General features: G+C 37.7%; 1 protein-coding gene and 1 pseudogene across 2 annotated transcripts in view; one reads left to right on the forward strand and one right to left on the reverse strand.

Annotated features, from left to right (window-relative positions):
* Positions 1–17,744, forward strand: part of SLC2A13 (solute carrier family 2 member 13) — a 454,917-nt gene that overhangs the window by 148,781 nt on the left and 288,392 nt on the right. The window lies entirely within an intron of this gene.
* Positions 4,382–17,744, reverse strand: part of LOC103011176 (40S ribosomal protein S3a-like) — a 36,048-nt pseudogene continuing 22,685 nt past the window's right edge.

Here is a 17,744-nt window from a genome sequence, read left to right on the forward strand (position 1 = left end):
TTTTATTCCTTGTTTTCCAGTTGTTTCTATAGTTCATCTCTGTTCATTTCTTCTTTTTATTTCTCCTCTTGTGGTTTGGTGATTTTCTTTAGTAGTAAGCTTGGGTTCCTTTCTTTTTGTATTTTTGTGGTTACCATGGGGTTCATATATCTTGATCCTTAATTATATCTACTTGATCTAAACTGATTGTCATAAATTCAAACACATTCTAAAAGATCTATATTTTTTACTCCCCTCTCCCACATTTTGTGTTTTTAGTGTCATATTTTACATCTTCATTCTTATCACTTTACTGTTTATTGTAGTTATAGTTGCTTTTTTGTCTTTTAATATATGTACTGGCTTATTTAAGTGATCCTCAATCCTTACTATATATTTGCCTTTCTTATTGGAATTGTCCCTTTCCTGTAGATTCTTACTACTTTTACATTTAGAGAAGACCCTTCAACATTTCTTTTATGGTAGGTTTAGTATTGCTGAATTCTTTTAGCTTTTCCTTGTTGGAGAAATTCTTTGTCTCCTTCTATTCTAAATGATAGTCTTGCTGTGTAGAGTATCCTAGGTTGCATTTTTTTCCCTTTCAGAGCTTTGAATATATCATGCCATGCCCTTCCGTCCTGAAAAGTATTTGCAGAGAAATCAGTGTATAGCCTTATGGGGATTCCTTTGTATATGACTCTCTGTTTCTCTTGCTGCCTTTAGAATTCTCTCTATCTTTAACTTTTGACATTTTAATTATGATATGTCTTGGTGTGTGTGTTTGGGACCTTCAGCTTGTTTGGGACCCTCTGTGTTTCCTGTACATGGCTAATTGTTTCCTTCTTTAGGTTTGGGAAGTTTTCAGCCGTAATTTCTTCAGATACATTTTTGATACCCTTCTCTCTCTTCTCCTTTTGGAACTCCTATCATGTGACTGTTTGCACATTTGATGTTATCCCTGAGATTTCATATGTTGCCCTTGTTTTCTTGCCTTTGCCTTTCTGTCTGCTGTTCTGATTGGGTGATTTCCATTATTCTATCTTCCAGATCACTTGTGTGTTCCCCTGTGTCATTTAGTCTGCTATTGATTGCTTTTAGAGTTTTCCTATCTCATATATTGAATTACCTATTTTTGGTTGGGTCTTTTTATATCTTATAGTCCTTTGTTAAAATGATCTGTGTTTAAAACAATTCTCTCCCTAATTCAGTTAACATTTTTTATTACCAATGTTTTGAATTCTTTATCTGGTAAATTGTTTATTTCTGTTTCATAACTTATGTTTCTCTTACTCTATTTGACTTTGTTTTTTTTGTTTTTTTGTTTTTAACTTAAGTTTCTCTGTCTCTATGATTTTAGTTGAAACAATTACGTATTGTGATCTTGAAGGGGTGTTCATTCATGGGAGCATCCCTCTGCAGACTGCATGTACCCAGTGACTTTGGTGGGAGGGCTGCATTTGATGTGGACACAATCATGTCTTTCCTCAGGGTGTGCTGGCACCTATCACCTTGCTAGGTGGTGAGGCCGGAGATAAGGGAGCTAGCTAGAGCCTGCTCATGGTGTGAGGCAGGACTTCCTATCTGCTCAGTGGCCATCACTACCCTGTCAGGAGTGGGACTTGTTTCCCATTTGCTGGAGCAGAAGCCCTGAGGGTCTGGTTCAAGCTGACTGTGTTCCCTTTAAGTGTGTGTTTTTCCTTCTCCCTACACTGGGACTTTCGCCTCAAAGGAGGGGAGTGCTGAAGCAAGTGGGGCTTGTGTGCTTACAGAGGTCCGATGCCCTGTCTGTGCAGATGTCTGTGGTTCCACTCAGATGCAGCCCACGATTGTGTCTTTTCCCCTGTTGTGCTAGGCTGTGGCCTGCGGTGGGTGGGGCTGGGGCATTCACTAGGCTCAGACTGGGGAGCATGGTGAGGAGGCAGCAGTTAGGACAGATTTCTCTCTGCCCTAACTGGGGGCAAGCCAGCACTCCTCACAAGTGGAATCTAGGCTTCTCCAGCCTTTCTCTCTGTCCCAGTGGTTCTCCAGGCTGTCAGGGGGGTTTGTCTCCTCTGCATAGGACCCCAGGACTGGGAAGCCCAGTCTGTGGTTCTATCCACTCACTCCTCAGCATGAGGGTCTGCCCATATTATCTCCCTTTTCTGTTGAGTCCCCTCCCAGGGGCACAGGTCCCGATCTGATGCTTTTCTTCCCGTCATACCCGATTACATGTGTATCTTTCTTACAGCCTTGGTTGTACAGGAGTCCTTCTGCCAGTTTCCAGTTAGTTTTCCATGAGAATTATTCCACATGTAGATGTATTTTTGATGTGTTTGTTGGGGGAGGTAAGCTTCATGTCCTCTTAACACTGCCATCGTGATCTCTCAGTCTAAACCTCACTATTCATATTTTGTTAGTTTTACTTAATGTCCTTTTTTTCTGTTCCAGGATCCTATCCATGATACCACATTACATTTAACTATCATGTCACCTTAGGCTCTTTCGGACTGTGAATTTCTCAGACCTTCCTTGATTTTGTTGACCCTCAGATATGAGGAATATTGGTCATATATTTTGTAGAAAGTCCCTCAACTGGGATTTATCTGAGTTTTTCCTCATGGTTAGACTGAGACTGTGGGCGTTTGGAAGGAAGACCATAAAGATAAAGTGCCATTTTCATAACATCATATCAAGAGTGCATACTATCAACATGACTCGTCACTGCTGATGTATGGTGCAGTTACTCTTCTCCCCTTCCCGCCTGCAACCTTCTTTACTGTACTCTTTGAAAAAAACTCACAGCATAGCCCTCACTCAAAGTTTGGACGTTATCTTCACCTCTTTGAGGACAGGTATCTACATAATTTTTTTGGAATTCTTTCACATGGGAGATCTGTTTCTTTTTCTCCATCTATTTATTTATTCATCACATATACATCACTATGGACTCATGAATATTTACTTTATACTTTGGGTTATAATCCAATATATTTTGCTGCATAAATTATTCAGCCTTCGCCTCTGCTAGCTCTTTTAGTTGGCCCTTATGCCCCTCTGATCTACTCCTGTCATTATTTTTGTTTTTAGCATTTCCTTAATTTCTGACTCAACTCCAGTTGGAGAACAGTATTAGAAACCAAGGTCTGGCACTTGCTGTGCTCATTGCCATGTAAGTATTATTGCTTTTAGGCCCGCTCAGCTGAGAGCAAGGAAATATATGTGCATATACAATTCCAGGTAGATATACATATCTATAAATATTTCTATATGTAACCAGGTATACCTATATTAGGCTAAACCTGAGTTCATACTGATATTTCTAAATAGTAATGGTAATAATGGTAATGTACATGGAATGAGAACAAAGGGGAGAAGAGACATGACATCTGAGAAAGAGAAGAGGATGAAGATGGTTAGAACAAAAATACAAGAATTAATGATCTAACCCTAGTTTCTGTCTGTTTCTGTCTCTGTCTTTCTGAAAGGCAATTTTGAGAATTTATACATTTAGGAAGATTTTTAAAAATATACTTAATTTAATTAAAATATAGTAAAATAAGGAAGGCCAATATTTGTGATGAGTTGGTTCTAAAGCTTGTGTATTGAACAACTACTACAAGGAATTCTACTCTTTTTTTAAACTTTCTTTTCTTTTTTATATGGAACTATATTGAAATCCAGGGAGAGACAAATAGGCTATGAAGGGAGAGGGAGAAAAGAAGGCAGAGATAGATTGAGAGGTTGATCATTTCATGGAATAATATTGCCACCTCATGGACTTTCAGGATCTCTACTAAAGTATTTTCCAATTTAATATTTATGAATGAAGGTAAGATGTCTTCGTCATGTTCTTGTATGGCGATAGACCAGGTTTGGGTAAGAGCTCTTTCCCTTATTGCCTAGGTAAACTTGGCAATGGGAATAGCAATAGCTACCTTGCTGAAGTGAGGGTTAAATGAAATGAAGTATGTAGGGAACTGAGCACATTGATTGGCATAAAATAGAGAATTATCACATGTAATTTCCAGCTTGACTTGTATGTTGAATGCTGTTGAAAGGTCCAAGGTTTTTCACCATTTCCCTAATATGTCTTTGGGAAGCTGGATTAATTCTAAGACTTGGGTATGACTTAGGTCTAGCCAGCATATATGCTTCAAACTTATTATCTGCTCTGTTGGAAAAAAAAATAGACATTTGATTCAATGTTCAGTTTACCTCATATTAAGTAAGTTTTATGTATGAGAAACTAAGTTTATAGAGAGCTCAACAGTGAGATTGTTTTAAATAATGAGTTCCCATTATTGATTTGAAATTATTTGAATTGCTCTACAAACTTGGAATTATAAATTTGGTCACATCACTAATTGTTTTTTTTTTTTTTGCAAATAAGACTTTTTATTTGTCACCATTAAAAGACTGGATTTTAAAGAGATTCTTGGACTGATGGCTCGTATCTTTCAGCTTGGTCAACTTTAACACCTATCTCATCCCCAGTAACTTTTCCAGAACCACTACCTTCACGGTGAAGCTCCATGAATTTTCCCAATTCAAATTGAGCTTCTTCAGCATTTTTACTTTGCTAATGACTACATCATGGGGGCGGGGGTGGGGATTAAGTAGATTAGCCTTTTCCATATCTTTTTCAGTGCTATCTGGAATCACTTTGTTGACTGCTTCTTTCAAGTCATTTGTCTGCACCTTCCAGCTCATGATTTCCATCTTCATCTGGATTTGGTGGACCTGTTGATGGTGACCATAAGAGGTCTTCTCAATCTGATTTTTGTGTTTTTTTAGTAAAACCAATGCAGAACAGGAAAAGCAAATAACCATCAGTAGTCTTGACATCAACATGAGCTTCATTCATATCTGCTATGTTTTTGATCATGGAGCACATCTTTTCATGAGTAAGATTCATGCTATGGAAATTAGTCAGGTAGTTTTTGAACATTCTCAGTAATTAGGTTGAATTTTCTAAGTTTAAATTCTTCATTCTGCAATTAGTAAATCTCACTTCAGAAACCCTTGAGGCCACCAGATCACTTTTGGTTCCTTGAGTTCTTGTGACTAGTGTTTTCCCAATATTTCTTATATCAAACATAGCTGGTGCTTTCATACCATAGCAGTTTTTCTTAGAAAATGGATCGACCTTTCTTCTTGGCTCCCTTTTTGCCACTTTTCATAAGATGCTTGTTTTTGCCAACCAGCAGGTGTTGCTCAGAGAGCCAAAAGAGCACATCATTTAAATTTATTCTTTAAGTTGAATCACTGAAACCCTTAACTGTCTTATTGAAAGAAATCTATCATCACCTTAATCACATCTGGAAGTTCCGTTTGCCATGTAATGTAACAAAAAAGATAATAGATGATAGGTATAAGATAAAGAAGGCTGTATGTATGAAGATTCCAGGGATTAACGCATGGGAATCTTTTGTGGGGGGGCACATGCCTCTGGTACCACACCAGGTTACAGCTCTTTTTGGTTCACATGCTCAGCCTCTCCTATTGCTTTACAAATCACAATTGCTGGTCCAGAGACAGATTTTGATTCTGCAGCAGCCATACATTGAGCTGTATTGAGCCTTTTTTCCCCGCAAGCTCTCAAATCGTGATGTAGGGCACAGGTCACTAGCCTAGGTGCTTTCTTTCCTCAGCGTGCATATTTTTATTTCAGAGATCTTGTTTCACATCCCTGCCAATAAGCTTTTGTAAGGGGGCCTCCTGGTCTGCTGTGAAAACACGTTCCTAACTTCACCACTCTGGGAGCTGAGGAATTATAGATTCGGTGCATTTCTTAAAGTAAAATCCCAACACTTATTGAAGGTTTCTCTTTCGGGAAGATTCGCATTTTTATATCAAGCGTTAAGGCATATCAGGGATTTGGGATGTTGTTTAACCCCTTCAAAATTCACCTTAGTGGGAGTGTTAGAATTAGCTACCCCACTGTGCAGTGTGCCCAAGGCTTAGACTTAAGGATTCAATATCCTACAGGGCAACTTTTCCTACAGGGCAACTTTGACTTTTAAGTTTGGTTCTTACTGTCAGCTCCCATTCATTATTTGGTTAACTGATGTTTTCATCTCTCTCTTCCTTGGTCCTAGAAGATATCCATTACTTTCTTCGGAAGCTAGCACTGCAATATCAATAACAAATATTGATATGAGAAATTGCAGAATGACTGGATTCTAACTTGTATTAAGTAGGTGGCCATCTTTGAAAAACAATTTCAGAATCTGTAATATGAAACATAGAAACAGAAATATCTCTAACCCCAATATCCACCTTCCAGAAAGCCATTTCATCTGATGGTGTAACTAGTGATTTTCATTATGTTAGCCTGAAATTGTTCATTTAAAGCAGTCTTCTGAGATGTTTTATAGGTATAGTTAATTGTGTTTTCATCATCAGAAGAGTCTAAAACAGTGTCCTCTGGTAATTGTAATTCATTAGTAATGACTCATTTTATGTTGCCAATGGGTTACTACTCGTAAATAATAAGATAGCATTTTTTTAACATCTTTATTGGAGTATAATTGCCTTACAATGGTGTATTAGCTTCTGCTTTATAACAAAGTTAATCAGTTATACATATACAATATGTTCCCATATCTCTTCCCTCTTGCATCTCCCTCCCTCCCACCCTCCCTATCCTACCCCTCTAGGTGGTCACAAAGCACCGAGCTTATCTCCCTGTGCTATGCGGCTGCTTCCCACTAGCTATCTATTTTACGTTTGGTAGTGTATATATGTCCATGCTACTCTCTCACTTTGTCCCAGCTTACCCTTCCCCCTCCCCGTATCCTCAAGTCCATTCTCTAGTAGGTCTGTGTCTTTATTTTTAATAAAACCTTACTGGAGTTGCCTGTTAGACTGACAGTAAAAGATATTATTAAGAGCTGTCAGAATTTAGAGTTCTTTGAACTAGTATCAGAGATTCACTCATTAGAAAAGCAGTAGAATTACTGTTGACACTTGAACAACATGGGTTTGAACTGAGCAGGTGGATTTATATGAGGATATATTTCAATGGTGAATACTACAGTACTGCATGGTTTGTGGTTCGTTGAATCCACGGATATAGAGGAACCAAGGATACATTGAGCTGATTATAAGTTATACGCAGATTAACCCCAGTGTTGTTCAAGGATCAACTGTACTTGTTTCTTAAAATATAATGCGCCCTCTGGGCAATTTCCAGGTAAAATACTCTCATATATAAAGTGCTAAAAGAGCAAATAATTTGATTTGTAAGTCACAAACAAGTTAACTGCTTTAAATACTTTTATTTTTTTTTTGGAGTAAAGGGAGGTATAAATAAATCAATAACAAAAAGAAGCTATAATACATTTTGCTACAAGGAATTAAAAATTTCCAACTTTCTTTGCTTAGCAGTTACAAAAAGCCTCCAGAAAGTTTATGCTTGAAATTGCTAACGTATATTTACTTTTTTGATGGTGTCATACCATATTAAGAGCCATCATGATTTGTATGATTGGGTACCTCATAAAAATGTCAACTGTTTATTTGTGTTTGACAACTATTTTCAAGTATTCTAACTGAAAATAAATTTAATAAGGGAGACTTATTCCACAAACTTGTTGTTTATTTAGTATGAAATGAATGTTTGTGAGTGTTGGTTAGTAAAATGGAGTAAGGCAAATAAATGGCTATTATTCCATACATTGTTTCATTTTAGATTGTTTAGATGTTTAGATTGTTCAAAATAGTGCTTTTCTCTGAAAATATCTTACTTTGATGAAATAATATGAACTGAAGGTGGATGAGTGAATAAATGTGAGCAAGAGGCATACCAGATTTTATCCTGAGTTGCTATGTTTCTGGAAGCTTGGGGAGCACTTGCTGGCCTGTTGGAGAGGAGATCACCTTGGAAGAACGTACTGTGTAATATATCTTAGTGATCAAACGAATATTTTGTGTGAAAGGACAGTAATGTCCTTGCATGGGCATTATTGGAAGGTTACTAACATAATATTCCATCCACAACTTTATGTAATTCTTTCATAAGTGCTTATCAGGATCATGTTTCTTTTATTGCTAGTCTACTGAGTCACTTAGCCACAGGACTTAAATAAGAATCAGGGTCTCTCTAACTGATGTTTTATCACTTTTTTTGTTATTTATATTTGCTTTTATGTATTTCTGAAATTCTCTTTAAATTTTTGTGTGTATGTGTGTAATAAGGTAGTTATGAAAAATTAAAATGTCACTGTGTAAAAAATGCTAACAGTCAGGGAAAAGGGGGGGCAGCATGGTCACTTATTACATCTATGATGCTCATTTGATGAAAATGTATACTTGTTTGGAAGAAGTGCAGCTTTTCTTATTACTGAAACAGGAAGTCTGATTTGCTCTACTGACTCTTACATAGGAGACCTTGCTATGTAGTAGGATAACTAATCAACAGTCTTTTTTTTTTTTTTTAACAACTTTATTGGAGTATAATTGCTTTGCAATAGTGTGTTAGTTTCTGCTTTATAACAAAGTGAATCAGCTATACATATACATATATCCCCATATCCCCTCCCTCTTGCGTCTTCCTCCCACCCTCCTTATCCCACCCCTCTAGGTGGTCACAAAGCACCGAGCTGATATCCCTGTGCTATGCAGCTGCGTCACACTCGCTATGTATTTTGCATTTGGTAGTGTATATAAGTCCATGCCACTCTCTCACTTCGTCCCAGCTTACCCTTCCCCTCCCCGTGTCCTCAAGTCCCTTCTCTACGTCTGCATCTTTATTCCTGTCCTGCCCCTAGGTTCTTCAGAACCTTTTTGTTTGTTTGTTTGTTTTAGATTCCATATATGTGTGCTAGCATACGGTATTTGTTTTTCTCTTTTTGACTTACTTCACTCTGTATGACAGTCTTTGGGTCCATCCACCTCACTACAAATAACTCAATTTCATTTCTTTTTATGACTGAGTAATATTCCATTGTATATATGTGCCACATCTTCTTTATCCATTCATCTGTCAGGGGACACCTAGGTTGCTTCCCTGTCCTGGCTATTGTAAATAGAGATGCAATGAACATTGTGGTACATGACTCTTTTTTTTATTTTATTTTATTTATTTTGTGTTCTCTTTCATTTATTCTGGTTCTAAGTGGTCATTTCTAAACGAAAATATTTAAATATGTTAACGTCATCTTATAACATCATATTTCCAATGACTACCGTGTCTCCAAAGATGAAATATGAGGAACTCATAATTAGGCTCTCCAAAGTTTTACTCTCTGAATCTGTATTACCCTTCTGCTGAACTCCACACTGTTCATTATTCTCTGAGAATATTCTTTTTCTTGTATGGCCATCTCACATGCTCTTTCATTTCATGAAGTTTTTTCCTACAATTTTATGCCTAGTTTTTTCTGAGAAAATGCATTATTTCAGAGTGATATTTATAGACACAAAGACTTCTCTATAATTCCCTCAGAGTTTCAAGAACTCCTTCTTCTTTTTTTTTTTTCACACACACACACACTGTATTTTATTTTTACAAGAGATAAATAGACTGACACCAAGCATTGTACATGGATGACCACAACAAAAGCAACAATGATTGCAGTTACCAAACATGAAACACTCATACTATGTCATAATATTAACATTCAGTCCAGTAATCCCCCACTGTAAGAGCTCCTTTACTTTGCAGTGAAAATTGATTTGTATATTCTTTGCCTCTGAGTCCTTGTGGGATTTATTTTTTTTTAATTCAAACAGAAAGTCACAAAAATTATACTCATCCTCATCAGTTCACTCAGTCCCATGTAATTAATTTTTTTTTCATCTTGATCTTTTGTTAGCACTTTTATGAGTTCATCAGTTTTTCATTAGAGTTCTGAAAATGCTTATTCATTCAGTCCAGCAGTACAGTCAGTTACCAGAAACCTGTACTTGTCAGAGTCTTTTCCATGAATTTCTTGAAGATGAAACCGTTTTATAGGAACATATTTGCAAAAGCATCTGAGTACACCCAGAACTGTCTGTAAATGACAAAAGACTTAAAAATGACCACGGTTAAAGTTTTTTTTTTTTTTTTTTTTTTTTTTTTATTTTTACAAGAGATAGATAGACTGACACCAAGCATTGTACATGGATGACCACAACAAAAGCAACAATGATTGCAATCACCAAACATGAAACACACTCATACTATGTCACAATATTGACATTCAGTCCAGCAATCCTCCACTGCAACAGCTCCTTTACTTTGCAGTGAAAATTGATTTGTACATTCTTTTCCTCTGAGTCCTTGTGGGATTTTTTTTTTTTTTTAATTCAGACAGAAAGTCACAAAAACCATACTCATCCTCATCAGTTCACTCAGTCCCATGTAATTAATTTCTTTTTTTTCATCTTGATCTTTTGTTAGCACCTCCATGAGTTCATCAGTTTTTCATTAGAGTTCTGAAAATGCTTATTCACTCAGTTCAGCAGTACAGTCAGTCACCAGAAACCTGTACTTGTCAGAGTCCTCTCCATGAATTTCTTGAAGATGAAACTCTTTTATAGGAACATATTTGCAAAATCATCAGAGTACACCCAGAACTGTCTGCAAATGACAAAAGACTTAAAAATGACCACGGTTAAAGTTTTGATGAAAGTTCATAATAATGCAGTTGACAAGAAATTTAGTTATTTCTGAGATATACATTTTAAAGTAGTAACTAGGATTATGACTTATAACATTATACCAGAACATATAAGATTTTTAGAAATTTCATGTAATGTCTGAAACATTTATATTAACATATTTCCATACAAATAACCCAATGAAAGTTTAGTATTAGTTGTTTTGTTTGTTTGTTTGTTTTTACTGCAGGTTCTTATTAGTCATCAATTTTATACACATCAGTGTATACATGTCAATCCCAATCGCCCAATTCAGCACACCACCATCCCCACCCCACCGCAGTTTTCCCCCCTTGGTGTCCATATGTCTGTTCTCTACATCTGTGTCTCAACTTCTGCCCTGCAAACTGGCTCATCTGTACCATTTTTCTAGGTTCCACATACATGCATTAATATACGATATTTGTTTTTCTCTTTCTGACTTACTTCACTCTGTATGACAGTCTCTAGATCCATCGACATCTCAACAAATGACTCAATTTCGTTCCTTTTTATGGCTGAGTAATATTCCATTGTATATATGTACCACAATTTCTTTATCCATTTGTCTGTCGATGGGCATTTAGGTTGCTTCCATGACCTGGCTATTGTAAATAGTGCTGCAATGAACATTCGGGTGCATGTGTCTTGTGTCTTTTTGGATTACGGTTTTCTCTGGGTATATGCCCAGTAGGGGATTGCTGGGTCATATGGTAATTCTATTTTTAGTTTTTTAAGGAACCTCCATATTGTTCTCCATAGTGGCTGTATCAATTTACATTCCCACCAACAGTGCAAGAGGGTTCCCTTTTCTCCACACCCTCTCCAGCATTTGTTGTTTGTAGATTTTCTGATGATGCCCATTCTAACTGGTGTGAGGTGATACCTCATTGTAGTTTTGATTTGCATTTCTCTAATAATTAGTGATGTTGAGCATCTTTTCATGTGCTTCGTGGCCGTCTGTATGTCTTCTTTGGAGAAATGTCTATTTAGGTCTTCTGCCCATTTTTTGATTGGGGTGTTTGTTTCTTTAATATTGAGCTGAATGAGCTGTTTATATATTTTGGAGATTAATCCTTTGTCCGTTGATTCGTTTGCAAATATTTTCTCCCATTCTGAGGGTTGTCTTTTCATCTTGTTTATGGTTTCCTTTGCTGTGCAAAAGCTTTGAAGTTTCATTAGGTCCCATTTGTTTATTTTTGTTTTTATTTCCATTACTCTAGGAGGTGGATCAAAAAAGAGCTTGCTGTGATTTATGTCAAGGAGTGTTCTTCCTATGTTTTCCTCTAAGAGTTTTATAGTGTCCAGTCTTACATTTAGGTCTCTAATCCATTTTGAGTTTATTTTTGTGTATGGTGTTACGGAGTATTCTAATTTCATTCTTTTACATGCAGCTGTCCAGTTTTCCCAGCACCATTTATTGAAGAGATTGTCTTTTCTCCATTGTATATCTTTGCCTCCTTTGTCATAGATTAGTTGAACATAGGTGCGTGGGTTTATCTCTGGGCTTTCTGTCTTGTTCCATTGATCTATGTTTCTGTTTTTGTGCCAGTACCATATTGTCTTGATTACTGTAGCTTTGTAGTATAGTCTGAAGTCAGGGAGTCTGATTCCTCCAGCTCCGTTTTTCTTTCTCAAGATTGCTTTGGCTCTTCGGGGTCTTTTGTGTTTCCATACAAACTGTGAAATTTTTTGTTCTAGTTCTGTGAAAAATACCATTGGTAGTTTGATAAGGATTCCACTGAATCTGTAGATTGCTTTGGGTAGTAGAGTCATTTTCACAATGTTGATTCTTCCAATCCAAGAACATGGTATATCTCTCCATCTGTTTGTATCATCTTTAATTTCTTTCATCAGTGTCTTATTGTTCTGCATACAGGTCTTCTGTCTCCTTAGGTAGGTTTATTCCCAGGTATTTTATTATTTTTGTTGGAATGGTATATGGTAGTGTTTCCTTAATTTCTCTTTCAGATTTTTCATCATTAGTGTACAGGAATGCAAGAGATTTCTGTGCATTAATTTTGTATCCTGCAACTTTACCAGATTCATTGATTAGCTCTAGTAGTTTTCTGGTAGCATCTTTAGGATTCTCTATGTATAGTATCATGTCATCTGCAAACAGTGACAATTTTACTTCTTATCCGATTTGGATTCCTTTTATTTCTTTTTCTTCTCTGTTTACTGTGGCTAAAACTTCCAAAACTATGTTGAATAATAGTGGTGAGAGTGGACAACCTTGTCTTGTTCCTGGTCTTAGAGGAAATGGTTACAGTTCTTCACCATTGAGAATGATGTTGGCTATGGGTTTGTCATATATGGCCTTTATTATGTTGAGGTGAGTTCCCTCTATGCCTACTTTCTGGAGGGTTTTTATCATAAATGCATGTTGAATTTTCTCGAAAGCTCTCTCGGCATCTATTGAGATGATCATATCGTTTTTCTCCTTCAATTTGTTAATATGGTCTATCACATTGATTGATTTGCATATATTGGAGAATCCTTGAATTCCTGGGATAAACCCCACTTGATCATGGTTTATGATCCTTTTAATGTGATTTTAGATTCTGTTTGCTAGTAAGTTGTTGAGGATTTTTGCATTTATGTTCATCAGTGATATCGGCCTGTAATTTTCTTTCTTTGTGACATCTTTGTCTGGTTTGGTATCAGGGTGATGGTGGCCTCATAGAATGAATTTGGGAGTGTTACTCCCTCTGCTGTATTTTGGAAGAGTTTGAGAAGGATAGGTGTTAGCTCTTCTTTAAGTGTTTGATAGAATTCGCCTGTGAAGCCATCTGGTCCTGGGCTTTGGATTGATGGAAGATTTTTAATCACTGTCTCAATTTCAGTGCTTGTGATTGGTCTGTTTATATTTTCTATTTCTTCCTGGTTCAGTCTCAGAAGGTTGTGTTTGTTTAACAATTTGTCCATTTGTTCCAGCTTGTCCATTTTATTGGCATATAGTTGCGTGTAGTAATCCCTCATGATCCATTGTATTTCTGCAGTGTCAGTTGTTACTTCTCCTTTTTCATTTCTAATTCTATTGACTTCAGTCTTCTCCCTCTTTTTCTTGATGCGTCTGGCTAATGGTTTATCAATTTTGTTTATCTTGTCAAAGAACCAGCTTTTAGTTTTATTGATGTTTGCTATTGTTTCCTTCATTTCTTTTTCATTTATTTCTGATCTAATTTTTATGATTTCTTTCCTCCTGCTAACTTTGGAGTTTTTTTGTTCTTTCTCTAATTGCTTTAGGTATAAAGTTAGGTTGTTTATTTGAGGTGTTTCTTGTTTCTTGAGGTAGGATTGTATTGCTATAAACTTCCCTCTTAGAACTGCTTTTGCTGCATCCCATAGGTTTTGGGTCATGGTATTTTCACTGTCATTTGTTTCTAGGTTTTTTTAAAATTTCCTCTTTGATTCCTTCAGTGATCTCTTGGTTATTAAGTAGTGTATTGTTTAACCTCCATGTGTTTATATTTTTTACAGATTTTTTCCTGTAATTGATATCTAGTCTCATAGTGTTGTGGTCAGAAAAGATACTTTATACGATTTCAGTTTTCTTAAATTTACCAAGGCGGCTTGATTTTTGACCCAAGATATGACCTATTCTGGAGAATATTCCATAAGCACTGGAGAAGAAAGTGTATTCTTTTGCTTTTGGATGGAATGTCCTAAAAATATCAGTTAAGTCCATCTTGCTTAATCTATCATTTAAAGCTTGTGTTTCCTTATTTATTTTCATTTTGGATGATCTGTCCCTTGGTGAAAGTGGGGTGTTAAAGTCCCCTACTATGATTGTGTTACTGTCGATTTCCCTGTGTATGGCTCTTAGCATTTGCCTTATGTATTGAGGTGCTCCTATGTTGGGTGCATAAATATTTCCAATTGTTATATCTTCTTCTTGGATTGGTCCCTTGATCATTATGTAGTGTCCTTCTTTGTCTCTTGTAATAGTCTTTATTTTAAAGTCTATTTTGTCTGATATGAGAATTGCTACTCCAGCTTTCTTTTGATTTCCATTTGCATGGAATATCTTTTTCCATCCCATCACTTTCAGTCTGTGTGTGTCCCTAGGTCTGAAGTGGGTCTCTTGTAGACAGCATATATACGAGTATTGGTTTTGTATCCGTTCAACCAGTCTATGTCTTTTGGTTGGAGCATGTAATCCATTTACATTTAAGGTAGTTATTGATACGTATGTTCCTATTACCATTTTCTTAATTGTTTTGGGTTTTTGTTGTAGGTCTTTTCCTTCTCTTGTGTTTCCTGACTAGAGAAGTTCCTTTAGCTTTTGTTGTAAAGCTGGTTTGGTGGTTTTGAATTTTCTTAGGTTTTGCTTGTCTGTAAAGGTTTAATTTCTCCTTCAAATCTGAATGAGATCCTTGCTCTGTAGAGTAATCTTGGTCGTAGGTCTTTCCCTTTCATCACTTAAAATATGTCTTGCCACTCCCTTCTGGCTTGCAGAGTTTCTGCTGAAAGATCACCTGTTAACCTTATGGGGATTCCTTTGTATGTTATGTTTTTTTTTTCCCTTGCTGCTTTTACTATTTTTTCTTTGTATTTAATTTTTGATTGTTTGATTAATATGTGTCTTGGCATGTTTCTCCTTGGTTTTATCCTGTATGGACTCTGCGCTTCCTGGAGTTGATTGACTATTTCCCATATTAGGGAAGTTTTCAACTCTAATCTCTTCACATATTTTGTCAGTCCCTTTCTTTTTCTTTTCTTCTTCTGGGACCCCTATAATTCGAATGTTGGTGCATTTTATATTGGCCAAGAGTTCCCTGAGACTGTCCTCAATTCTTTTCATTCTTTTTTCTTTATTCTGCTCTGCAGTAGTTATTTCCACTCTTTTATCTTCCAGGTCACTTACCCGTTCTTCTGCCTCAGTTAATCTGCTATTGATTCCTTCTAGAGAATTTTTAATTTCATTTATTGTGTTGTTCCTCATTGTTTGTTTGCTCTTTAGTTCTTCTAGGTCTTTGTTAAACATTTCTTGTATTTTCTCCATTCTATTTCCAAGATTATGGATCATCTTTACTATCATTACTCTGAATTCTTTTTCAGGTAGACTGCCTATTTCCTGTTCATTTATTTGGTCTGGTAGGTTTTTACCTTGCTTCTTCATCTGGTGTGTGTTTCTCTGTCTTCTCATTTTGCTTAACTTACTGTGTTTGGGATCTCCTTTTCTCAGGCCGCAGGTTCATAGTTCTCATTGTTTTTGGTACGGCCCCCAGTGGCTGAGGTTGGTTCAGTGGGTTGTGTATGCTTCCTGATGGAGGGAACTAGTGCCTGTGTTCTGGTGGATGAGGCTGGATCTTGTCTTTCTGGTGGGCAGGACCACGTCTGGTGTTGTGTTTTGGGATGTCTATGACCTTATTATGATTTTAGGCACCCTCTGTGCCAATGGGTGAATTTGTATTCCTGTCTTGCTAGTTGTTTGGCATAGGATGTCCAGCGCTGTAGCTTGCTGGTCATTGAGTGGAGCTGGGTCTTAGCACTGAGATGGAGATCTGTGGGAGAGCTTTCACCATTTGATATTACGTGGAGCCAGGAGGTCTCTGGTGGACCAATGGTCTGAACTCAGTTCTCCCACCTCAGAGGCACAGGCCTGATACCTGGCTGGAGCACAAGACCCTGTCTGCCACACGGCTCAGAAGAAAAGGGAGAAAAAAAGAAAGGAAAAAAAATAAATAAATAAAAAGAAATAAAGTTACTAAAATAAAAAATGAAAATAATTTAAAATATTATTAAAAATTTAAAAAATTAGAAAGTAAAGAAAAAAGAAAGGAAGAAAGAAGAGAGCAACGAAACCAAAAAACAAATCCAGCAATGGTAAGAAGCGCTACGAACTATACTAAAAACAAAAAACAAAAAAAAACGGACAGACAGAATTCTGGGACAAATGGTAAAAGCAAAGCTATACAGAAAAAATCACACAAAGAAGCATACACATACACACTCACAAAAAGAGAAAAAGGAAAAAATATATATATATATCCATATATAAAGAAAAAAAGGAAGAGAGCAACCAACCATCAATAAACAAATCCACCAATGATAATAAACTCTAAATACTAAACTAAGATAAACATAAAATCAGAAACCAGTCAGTCACGTACAGCAAACCCCAAGTCTACAGTTGCTCCTGAAGTCCACCGCCTGAATTTTGGGATGATTTCTTGTCTATTCAGGTATTCCACAGGTGCAGGGTACATCAAGTTGGCTGTGGAAATTTAATTCGCTGCTTCTGAGGCTGCTGGGAGAAAGTTCCCTTTCTCTTCTTTGTTCTCACAGCTCCTGAGGTTCAGCTTTGGATTGGCCCTGCCTCTGCGTGTAGGTCTCCTGAGGTCGTCTGTTCCCGTCCAGACAGGATGGGGTTAAAGCAGCAGCTGATTAGGGGGCTCTGCCTCACTCAGGCCGGGGGGAGGGAGGGTTACAGAATACGGAGCGAACCTGTGGTGGCAGAGGCCAGAGTGATGTTGTAACAGCCCAAGGCATGCTGTGTGTTCTCCCAGGGAAGTTGTCCCTGGATCACGGGACCCTGGCAGCGGTGGGCTGCACAGGCTCCTGGGAGTGAAGGTATGGATAGTGACCTGTGCTTGCACACAGTCTTCTTGGTGGCTGCAGCAGCAGCCTTAGCATTTCATGCCCGTCTCTGGTGTCCGCGCTGATAGCCGCGGCTCGCACCCCTCTCTGGAACTCATTTAGGCGGTGCTCTGAATCCCCTCTCCTCGCACAGCTCAAAAGAGTGGTCTCTTGCCTGTTAGGCAGGTCCAGACTTTTTCTTGGACTCCCTCCCTGCTAGCTGTGGTGCACTAGCCCCTTCAGGCTGTATTCATGCAGCCAACCCCAGTCCTCTCCCTAGGATCTGACCTCCGAAGCCTGAGCCTCACTTCCCAGCCCACACCCGTCCCAGTGGGTGAGCAGACAAGCCTCTCAGGTTGGTGGGTGCTGGTCAGCAGTGATCCTCTGTGCAGGTATCTCTCTGCTTTGCCCTCTGCACCCCTGTTGCTGCACTCTCCTCTGTGGCTCTGAAGCTTCCCACTTGCACCCCCCGTCTCCGCCAGTGAAGGGTCTTCCTAGTACGTGGAAACATTTCCTCCTTCACAGCTCCCTCCCTGAGGTGCAGGTCCCGTCACTGTTCTTTTGTCTCTGTTTTT

Source organism: Balaenoptera acutorostrata, chromosome 11, assembly GCF_949987535.1.
Source record: "Balaenoptera acutorostrata chromosome 11, mBalAcu1.1, whole genome shotgun sequence".
Classification (NCBI taxonomy): Eukaryota; Metazoa; Chordata; class Mammalia; order Artiodactyla; family Balaenopteridae; genus Balaenoptera; species Balaenoptera acutorostrata.